The sequence below is a fragment of the Chiloscyllium plagiosum genome, chromosome 47 (assembly GCF_004010195.1).
Source record: "Chiloscyllium plagiosum isolate BGI_BamShark_2017 chromosome 47, ASM401019v2, whole genome shotgun sequence".
NCBI lineage: Eukaryota > Metazoa > Chordata > Chondrichthyes > Orectolobiformes > Hemiscylliidae > Chiloscyllium > Chiloscyllium plagiosum.
The window spans coordinates 6,344,037-6,354,809 of NC_057756.1; positions in this window are offsets into that span (position 1 = coordinate 6,344,037).

Below are 10,773 nucleotides of genomic sequence, written 5' to 3' on the forward strand. Positions count from 1 at the left end.
ATTTTGGAAAATTACCACAAGTGCATTTGCTATTCCTCCTGCCATTTCTTTTAGTACCCTGAGATGCATTCCACTGGGGCCTTATCGACTTACTGACCTTTAGCTCCATTAGCTTGCCCAACATTACCTCTTTCGTGATAATGATTGTTTCCAGGCCCTCACCTACCTTCATCTCTTTGTCAATTACTGGTATGTTATTTGTGTCCTCCACTATGAAGACCAATACTAAGTACCTGTTCAATGCCTCGGTCATTTCCTCATATCCCATTGCTAAATCCTTCGTCTCATCCTGATTAGGACCAATGTTTACCTTAGCCACTCTTTTTTGTTTTATATGTTCAGAGAAACTTTTGCTATCTGTCTTTATATTCTTAGATGGTTTATTCTTATCATCAATCTTTCTTTTCTTTATAGCTTTTTTTGTGGCTTTCTGTTGACCTTCAAAGTTTTCCCAATCTTCTAGTTTTCCACTGGTCTTTGCCACTTTGTACACCTTCTCTTTTAATTTGGTAGCCTCCCTTATTTCCTTAAACACCAAGATTCACCCTTTTCCTACAGTCCTTCCTTTTCATAGAATCCCTATAGTGTAGAAACTGGCCAGTGAGCCCAACAAGTCCACACTGACCCTCCAAACAGCATCCCTTCCAGATCCACGCCCCTACATTTCTCATGGCTAACCCATCTAGCCTGCACATCCCTGAACTCTTTGAAACATTGCCTTGAAAGTCCTCCACTGTTTGTCAACTGTCCCACCATAAAGTCATTGCTTCCAGCCTAATTTAATGTACTACTCCCTCGTCCTATTGTTGTCTCCTTTGTTTAAGCACAAGATCCTGGTATTGGATTTTATCTTGGCACTTTCCATCTGTATACTAAATTCAACCAGACTGTGAGCACTCCTTCCAAGAAGATCTCTAACTATGAGATCATTAATGACCAGATCTAGGATAGCCTGCCCCCTTGTCAGTTCCATTACATGCTGTTCAAGAAAACTATTGCGAATACGTTCAACGAACTTGTCCTCAAAGCCACCCTGACTGACCTGGTTAAACTAATTAACATGCAAATTAAAATCCCCAAGATAATTGCTGTAGCATTTTTACAGGCATTAGTTATTTCTTTGTTTATTACCCCCTCCAATGTGATGTTATTATTTGGTGGCCTATCGATTACACCTATTCTTAGAATTTCTAATTTCTACCCAAATGGATTCAACCTTATTCTCCATGAAACTTATGTCATCTCTCACCACTGCCCTGATGTCATCCTTAAATATCAGAGCTATACCACCTCCCTTACCCTCCTTTCTAGCTTTCTGAAATCGTCTGATACCCCTGGATATTTAACTCCCAGTAATGACCATTCTGCAACCATGTCTCCGTAATAGCAACTAAATCACACTCATTATCATAATGGCCTGCTTCCACACTGCATGGATTCTATGATTCTCTGTCATGCCTTCTTCGCTATTTTATCCTCCTGTCTTGAGACCTTAAGGTTGGTGCATACCAAGGTCTCTCTGATCCTCAGTGCTTCCCACCGTCTGATTGATCATCACGTGTTCTCATGCTTTGTTTGTCCTGCCTCACAACAATCTGGATTGAATGCCATTTCCAGAGGCAGTTGAGATAATTATCTCACAGTGATCATATTGGACACAGAATATATAGAAGAAAACAGCACAGGAACAGGCTCTTTGGCCCATGATGTTATGCCAAACATGACGCCAAGTTAAACTAATCCCTTCTGCCAGCCCTGGACCATATCCTCCCATTCCTTGCTTATTCATATGATTACCTAACAGCCCCTCAAATGTCCCCATCGTACCTGCTTCCACCACTATCCAGGCATTTCTGCCTTCCAGGCATCTCTGTGTAAAAATCTTCCCCCTCACGTCTTTTTTGAAATTTTCCCCTCTCACCTTAAATGTATGCCCTCAACTATCAGACATTTCAACTCGGGGAAAAAGATTCTGACTGTCAACCCTATCTCATAATTTTTATGAACTTCTAGCAAGTCTCTCCTTGGTTTCTGCTGTTCCAAAGAAAACCCTAGGTGCCCAGCCTCTCCTCATAGCTCATACTGTCTAATCCAGGCAACATTTTGGTAAACCTTTCTGCATCCACTGCAAAGCCTCCACGCATTCCTTCAGTATGGTGAATAGAATTGAGCACAATACTCAAGTACAGCCTCATCAAAGTTTTATGAAGCTGCAACATCACTTCCTGACTCTTATACTTAGTGCCTGACCATTAAAAGCAAACATGCCATCCACCTTCTTTACCACTCGATCTACTTGTGTGGCCACTTTAAAGGAGCTATGGACAAGGATCCCAAGAACCCTCTGTACATCAATGCCATTTATTGTCCTGTATACTTTCATTAACATTTGGTACCCCAAAGTGCAATACCTCACACTTCCATAGAATCCATACAACGTGAAAAAAGGCCACCAGGCCCACCAAGTCCACACCAACCCTCTGAAGAACATCTCACCCAGATTCATCCCCTTGCCCAATAGTCCTCTACCTCCCACGACCAATGCACTCAACCTACACATCCCTGGACACAATGAGCAATTTAGCACGGTCAATTCACCTAACCTATGCATCTTTGGGCTGTGGGAGTAAACTGGCCACGCAGAGGAAACCCACGCAGGCATAGGGAGGATCCACAAAGACAGCCACTCGAGGCTAGAATCAAACCTAGGTAACCAGTAAGCCACCATGTAACTCACCTGCCCAGATTAAACTCCATCTGTCATTCCTCCACCCATATAAATCCATAAATTCATATGAAAAAGGAGTAGAACTAGACCATTTGGCTCATTGCATTTGCTCTGTCATTCAATCATGGCTCATATGTTCCTCGCCTCATTTTCCTGCCCTTTCCCAAATACCCTTCAACCTTTCCCAAAAACCCTTCAGATTTACCAATTAAAAATCTGTCTAACTCCTCCTTAAATTTACTCACTGTCCCGGCATCTACCAGACTTTGGTATCTGCAACTGATCTATATCTGTCTCCTTTGATAACCTTCTACACTATCCACAATGCCCCCAATCTTTGTGTAATCTCCAAACTTACTAACTCACCATTTATGTTTACATCCAAGTCATTTATAAAAAGCAGAAACTGCCGAGGTTCCACAACGGATTGCTGTGGAACACCAGTACTCTCGTCCCTCCAGTCTTCCACCACCACCTTCTGACTTCTACAGGCAAGCTAATTCTGAATCCAAATGGCCAACTCACCATGGATCCCATGCCTCTTAATCTTCTCAATGGACCACAAAGGACCTTGCCAAAAGCCATACTAAAATCCATGTAAACAACATCATTTGCTCTACCCTCATCAGTCAGCCTTGCCACGTCCTGAAAGACCTCAATAGTGTTAGCAAGACCCTGCTGAAAGCCATGCTGACAGTCCTTAATTTGGCTTGTGTTTCAAATGTACTTAAATCCTATCCCTAAGAAGCCTATCCAATAGATTCCAAACCACTGATGTGAGACTCACCAGTCTGTAATTTCCTGAATTATCCTACTTTCCCTTCTTGAACAGAGGAGCAGCATTAGCTACTCGCCAGACCTCAGGGACCTTGCCAGTTGCTAGCAAGGATACAAAGATATCAGTCAAGGCCCCAGCAATCTCCTCTCTTGCCTCACTTAAAAACCTAGGGAAAATACCATCGGGCCCTGGGGACTTATCCACCTTATTACTGTTCAACTGACCTTATACTGCTTCTTTCTTGATTTCAAAATGCCCTGCCAGATTAGCATGCTCCACACTAGTCTCATTATCCTCAATGTCCTTCTCCTCAGTGAATACCAAAACATTTAGGATCTCGTCCACATCCTCTGCCTCCAAACACAAGTTTCCTCCTTTATCCTGGAGTGCTCCATAAAACCAAAGGACATAGGTGTAGAAATTAAGCCATTCAGCCCATTGAGTCTCCTTCACCATTCAATCATGACTGATGTGTTTCTCAACCGCATTTCCCCGTTTGCTCCCCTTAACCTTTGATCCCCTTGATACTCGAGAACCTGTCTATTAAATATACTCAATGACCTGGTGTCTACAGCCTTCTGTGACAATAAATTCCATAGATTCACCACTCTCTCATTGAAGAAGTTTCTCCATATCTGTGTTCTAAAACTCTGAGGCTATATCGTCAGGTCCTAGTCTCTCCCACCAATGGAAATATCTTCCCAACATCTACTCTGTCCAGGCCATTCAGTATTCTGTATGTTTTAATTAGATTCTCCCCTTATCCTTCTCAACCCCCACAAATATAGACCTAGAGTCCTCAAAAATTCCTCATATGTTAAGCTTTTCATTCCTGGACCATTCTCATGAACCTCCTCTCAACATGATCCAAGGCCAGTACATCCTTTCTGAGGCTAAAACTGCACACAATACTCCAAATGTGGTCTGACCAAAGCATTTTACAGCCTCAGAAGTACATCCCTGCTTTTATATTCAAATCCTCTCAAAATAAATGCCATCACTGTATTTGCTTTCCTATCTACTGATTCAACTTGCAAGTTTACCTTGAGAGAATCCTGGACTAGAACAGTCAAGTCTCTTTGCACTTCAGACTTCTGAATTTTCTCCCCATTTAGAAAATAATCCATGCTTTCTGTGCGGCACCTTGTCAAAGGCCTTTTGAAGTCCAGGTAGATAATAACCAATGGCTCTCTTTGGTCTAACTTGCTCATTATTCCTCAAAGAATTCTAGCAGATTTATCAGGCATGACCTACCCTTGATGAAACCATGCTGACTTTGCCTTATTTTGCCATACACATCTAAATATTCAGAGATCTCATCCTTCACAGTGGATTCCAGGATCTTACCCAAGGCTGAGGTTAGGCTAATCAATCTGAAATTTTCCGTCTTTTGCCTTACTCCCTTCTTAAACAGGAATGTTACTTTAGCAACTTTCCAGTCCAGTGGGACCCTCCCTGATCTTAACAATTCCTGAAAGATTACCACTAACACTTTCACTATCACTTCAACTATTTCCCTTTGAACCCCGTTGTGCAGTCCATCTGGTCCATGTGGTTTAGCCACCTTCGGGTCATTCAGTTTTTCTAGCATCTTATCCTTGGTGATGGCCGCCATACTCAGTTCTTCCCTCCCCCTCCCCCCACCCCCAACCCCCACCACCTTGAATTTTTGTATTATTACTCATGTGGAGACTAGCGTGGAGTAATTATTCAATTCCTCAGCCGTTTTCTTGCTCCCCACTACTAACTCTCCAGCGTCATTTTCCAGTGGCTCAATGTCCACTTTTGCCTCTCTTTTGCCCTTCATATAGCTAAAGACTCTTACAGTCTTCCTTTATATTACTGGCTAGCGTACCCTCATATTTAATCTCTTCCCTCCTTATTTCTTTTTTTTTGTTGCCCTCTGTTGGTCTTTGTAAGCTTCCCAATCCTCTGGTTTCCCACTGCCTTCGCTACTTTCTATGCTTTCTCTTTTGATTTCATGCTATCCCTGACTTCCCTTGTCAGCCACGGTTGCCTCATCCTCCCTGTACCAGGCTTCTTTTTCCTCGGGATGAATCTCTGCTGTGTCTCCTAATTTACTTCCAGAATCTCCTGCCTTTGCTGTTCCAAGTCTTTCTTGCTAGCCTCCCCTCCCAGTCAATTCTGCCCTGCTCCTACCTTATGCCTCTGTAGTTGCCTTTGTTCAGCTGTAATACCGTTATGCTGTAACACCATTACCTCTGATTCTATCTTCTCCCTCTCAAATTGCAGACTAAATTCAATCATAGTATAATCACTCTCTCATAAGGATTCCTTCACCGTAACCTCCTTTATCAATTCTGCCTCATTGCATAACACTAAATCCAATATTGCCTGTTCCCTCCCGGGCTCCACCACAAGCTGCTTCAAAAAGCAATCTCTCAGACATTCCAGAAATTCCTTTTCTTGCAATCCACGACTCACCTGATTTGCCCAGTCCACCTGCATATTGATCACTGTAACTTTGCCTTTCCTACACATCCTATTCCTTGTTATCCTCTTGTTTTTAATGCTTGTAGAAAATGATTTAGGATTCTCTTTAACCCTACTCGCTAAGGATATTTCATGGCTCCTCCTTGCTTTCCTAATTTCCTGCTTGAGTTCTTTCCTACTTCCTTGACATTCCTCATGGGCCCTGTCTGATTGTAGCTTTCTAAACCTTGTGTGCTTCCTTTTTCTTTATAACTAAATTCATATCGACTAAATCTGACCCTCGTCATCAAGGTGTCCCATGTCTTGCCATCCTTCTCCTTCCTTCTTGCTGAAAATTACTGCTCCTGAACTCTGATCAATAGGCATTTAGACAACAATAACAGCTAGCTCAATAACAGCTACTCCTAATTAACTCTTCCCAGCTCCTGCCCAATACTGACATAATTTGTCCTCCCCAAATTTAGTACCTTCCCACAAGATCCTGACTTATCCTTATTCATAGCTACCTATTGATCAAGGGATTTGTGGCTGTCAGTCAGGAGAGGCTTGTGAAATCTGATGATTCTGCCCTTGTGTATTCTCCGGTCAATGTGAGAGTCAGAGTCCTTTCAGAGCAAACACTCTCCCCCTCCCTTCAAGGTGGAGGCCAGGAACATCTGTGTTTTCGAGAGTGGACAAGGGAAAAGGTCATTTCAAACAACAAGAGAACCAGCATTGTGAAACTGAGAACTGAGACACACTCGGGGTTTTACCCAGGCCCACCCTGGGCCTTACAAAATCTATTCCCACTCTGCTCTCTCCAGAGTATATAATATCCTACCCATTCTAATCCCATTCTCTCCCTCATTCCCTGTATACTTTAATATCCTACCCAGTCCAATACCCTTCCCCTCCCATACTCTACGTACATTTTAATATCATCTAATCCCATTACCTCACTCCCACCACCCTTTAATATCCTCTTCATTCCTTGCACCCATTAATATCTCACCCATCAAGTCCCAACCTCCTCCTCATTCCTCACATGCTTTAATATCTTGTCCAAATTAATTATATTCTCCTCTTCACTTACTGTAGATTTTAAAATACCAACCAGGCTAATCCAATTACTTGTTACTCACAGCTCCCATTTATATCCTAAAATATCTCATACGCCTCTCCCCCACAATTTCAATGAGTTCAATTCTTTTCGCCCCGTGACATTGAAGGAACAGCAATATATTTGCAAGTCAGGATGGTAAGTGGTTAGGAGGGTAACTTGTTCCCATATATCAGCTACATTTGTCTTTCTGGGTGGCAGTGGTCATGGCATTGAGAGGTGCTATGTAAAGAAGCCTTCGTGAATTTCGGCAGTGCATCGCTTCAATGGCATAGAGTCCAAATTCAGTGGTGAAGAGACAGTTCTTCTCAAAATATCCATCCCTTAGTACTGATCCTCTGACAGCGCAGCACTCCCTTTGTACTGCCACTGCCACTGTGCGGCACTCCCTCATTAATCCTACCACAGACTAATCTCTCTCTCTCTCTCTTCACCTTCCCCTCACTACCACTCTCCCTCACTCCAGTTCAGTTTCACCATCTTTTCAGATTCTCCACACTGCCCTAAATATTTCTCTTTCTTTCCCTTGTTTTAAGTTTGGTCTCTCATCCAATACTCACAGTCCAGCTTGCACTTCTCTGAACAGTAGACAGAGGAAAATTGATCGAGGGAGCATCTTTCTGCTCTCTGTCTCACAATCACCAGAAAAATGAGATTCTGACCTGCTTACAACAGCTATATCAACTCAAGAAGGTCACTGACCGGTGTTTCAACATCAGCTCTGAGGCATTCTGTAAACAGAGTTTACAGGGAGCGAGGTTGGAAGCTCAAAGTTAGAACGAACAGAGTGGTTGTCTCTGGTTTGTTACCCGTGCCACGTGATAGAGAGTCAAGGAATAGGGAGAGAGAGAACAGTTAAATGCGTGGCTACAGGGATGGTGCAGGAGGGAGGGATTCCGGTATTTGGATAACTGCGGTTCTTTCTGGGGAAGGTGGGACCTCTATAAACAGGATGGTCTGCACCTGAACCTGAGGGGCACCAGTATCCTTGGTGGGAGGTTTGCTAGTGCTCTTGGGGGGGGTTTATGGAATGCCCTGCCAGTAGCAGTGGTGGACTCTCCCTCTTTATGGGCATTTAAGCGGGCATTGGATTGGTATATGGAGGATAGTGGGTTAGTGTAGTTTAGGTGGGCTTGGATCGGCGCAACATCGAGGGCCGAAGGGCCTGTACTGCGCTGTATTCTTCTATGTTCTATGTTCTATGTTCTAAGTGCAGTGTATTTACAGAGTGCAACCTCAGCTGACTGTTCATCAAATAGCAAGCAGAGAATCAATGTGTGAGACAGAGATAGAGAGGCAGAGAGAGAGAATAACAATTAGATTGCAGTGTAACCATGGCTTTCTACATGGTCTGTCCTGTATCTGACCCAGGAATGATTGATTGGGATCATGAACAGGGAACTTTACTTTCATTTCAAAAGTTTAGAGAATGCTTTACTTTGTAACTAATCCTGTGCCATATCTGTTCTGGGAATGTTTGATGGGGACAGCAGCAAGAGAGCCTTATTTTGTAACTGGTCCCACTTTTATACTAGCCCACTCGCCTATGTACCTGTGTTTGTGTATGATAAGGAGTTGTAGTAAATGTTGATGGGGTCCTAAAGGACATCGGTCTGCAGCAAGTGGTGGGGAGGTGGGGGGGAACCAGCAAGTGGGAAAAACATACTCATCCTCACTAATCTGCGGGCTGCAGATGTATTTGTTCACAATAGATATCTGTAAACGTGACCACCGCACAGTCCTTGTGGAGACCAAGTTCTACCTTCAAATTTAAGAATAACCTCCATCATGTTATGTGGCCCTATCACTGACTAAATGGGACAGACTTCAAATAGATCTTGCAACATAAGACTGGACTTCCATGAGGCACTGTGAACCATTACAACATTTACAGTAAAATGGTACTCCAACACAACCTCATGGCCTAACATATCCCCTCATCAAGCATTACCATCAAGCCAGGGGATCAACCCTGGTTCAATAGAGGGTGCAGGAGGGCATGCCAGGAGCTGAACCAGATATATCTAAACATGAGGTGTCAACCTGGTGAAGCCACCAAATGGAACTATTTGTCAAACAGTGTAAGCAGCAAGTGATAGGCAGAGCTAAGTGATGCCACAACCAACAGATCAGATCTAAATTCTGCAGTCTTGCCAGACACAGTTGTGAATGGTGGTGAACGACTAAACAACTCATTGCAAGAGGAGGCTCCCCATCCTCACTGATGGAGAAGCCCAGCACATCAATGCAAAGGATAAGGCTGAAGTATTCACAGCAATCTTCAGTCAAAAGGGCAGAATGGATGATCCTCCAGTGGTCCCCAGCAGTCACTAGTATCACAAATACCCATCTTCAGCCAGTTCAGTTCATTCCATATGATATCAAGAAACAGTTGAGAAATATTCATTTAGAACAGTAATTTATTGTCACTAGTATTTTTACAAAAAGCACTATGAAATGTATTTACGTTGCCATACTCTGACACCGATATTAATAACAGAAAACAGTGACCTAGGACTAACCACCTTCACCTATTTCATCACTGACCTTCCTTCCATCTTAAGATCTGAAGTGGCAATGTTCACTGATGACTGCACAATGTTCTGCAACTCCGCAAACACTGAAGCAGTCCATGCCCAAATGCAACAGGACCTGGCGTGAGGTGAAAAATGGCATGTAACATTCTGCAACACAATTGCAAGACAATGATTGTCTCAAATAAAAGACAATCTATCATTCAATGGTGTTACCATCACTGAATCCCCACTATCAATATCCTGAGGGTAACCATTGACCAGAAACTGAATTGAACCAGCCACGTAAAACAGTGGCTAAAATGGGCAGGCTGTGAATACTGCAAAATGTGACTAAAGCCTGTCCATGATTTGCAAGGCAAAGGTCAGAGTGTGATGGAATATTCCCCGCTTGCCTGGATAACTGCAGCTCTAATGACATTCAAGAAGTTTAACACCAACCAGGACAAAGTAGCCCGCTTGATTGGCACAAGCATCCATTCCCTCCACCATCCATTCACTCCACCTCAGTAGCAGCTGAGCAGTGTGAACTATCTACACGATGCACTGCAGAAACTCACAAAGGCTCCCTTATACAGCACCTTCCAACTCATCACTACTTTTATTTAAAAGGACAAGGATGGCAGACACATGGGAACATCGCAACTACAAGTTCTCCCTCAAGTCACTTTTCATCTGATTGGAAATACTTCGCTGTTACTTTGGGTCACTGGGTAAAAATCTGCGAACTCTCTTCCCAAGGGCATTGCAGGTCAGCATACAGCTCACAGACTGCAGCAGTCAAAGAAGGCAGCTCACCATTCCTTTCTCAGGGAGCAAAGAGGAAAGGGAAAGAAATGCTGGCCAAGCCACAGATGCCCAGACCTCAACAAGCCTTCAAACCTCTTAACCCATTCTGAATATCTATCATTCTGTATGTTATCCAAACAGAACCCTTCCCCTTGATCCTAGTGTGTGATTTGGTCTGTTTAGTTTGCTGATAACTAAATTATAGAGTTCTCTGCCCTGGTTTACTGCATTCTCCAGGAGTTAACTGTCTGCACTGCACTGTCTTGCTGTTTCTGATGTGGGAAGGACTCTGCCTGTCTCCATATTAGAATAGGAGTAAGTGGGAACTGAGAACATATTCATGATGAAGGGCTCATGCTCGAAACATCGATTCTCCTGTACCTCAGATGCT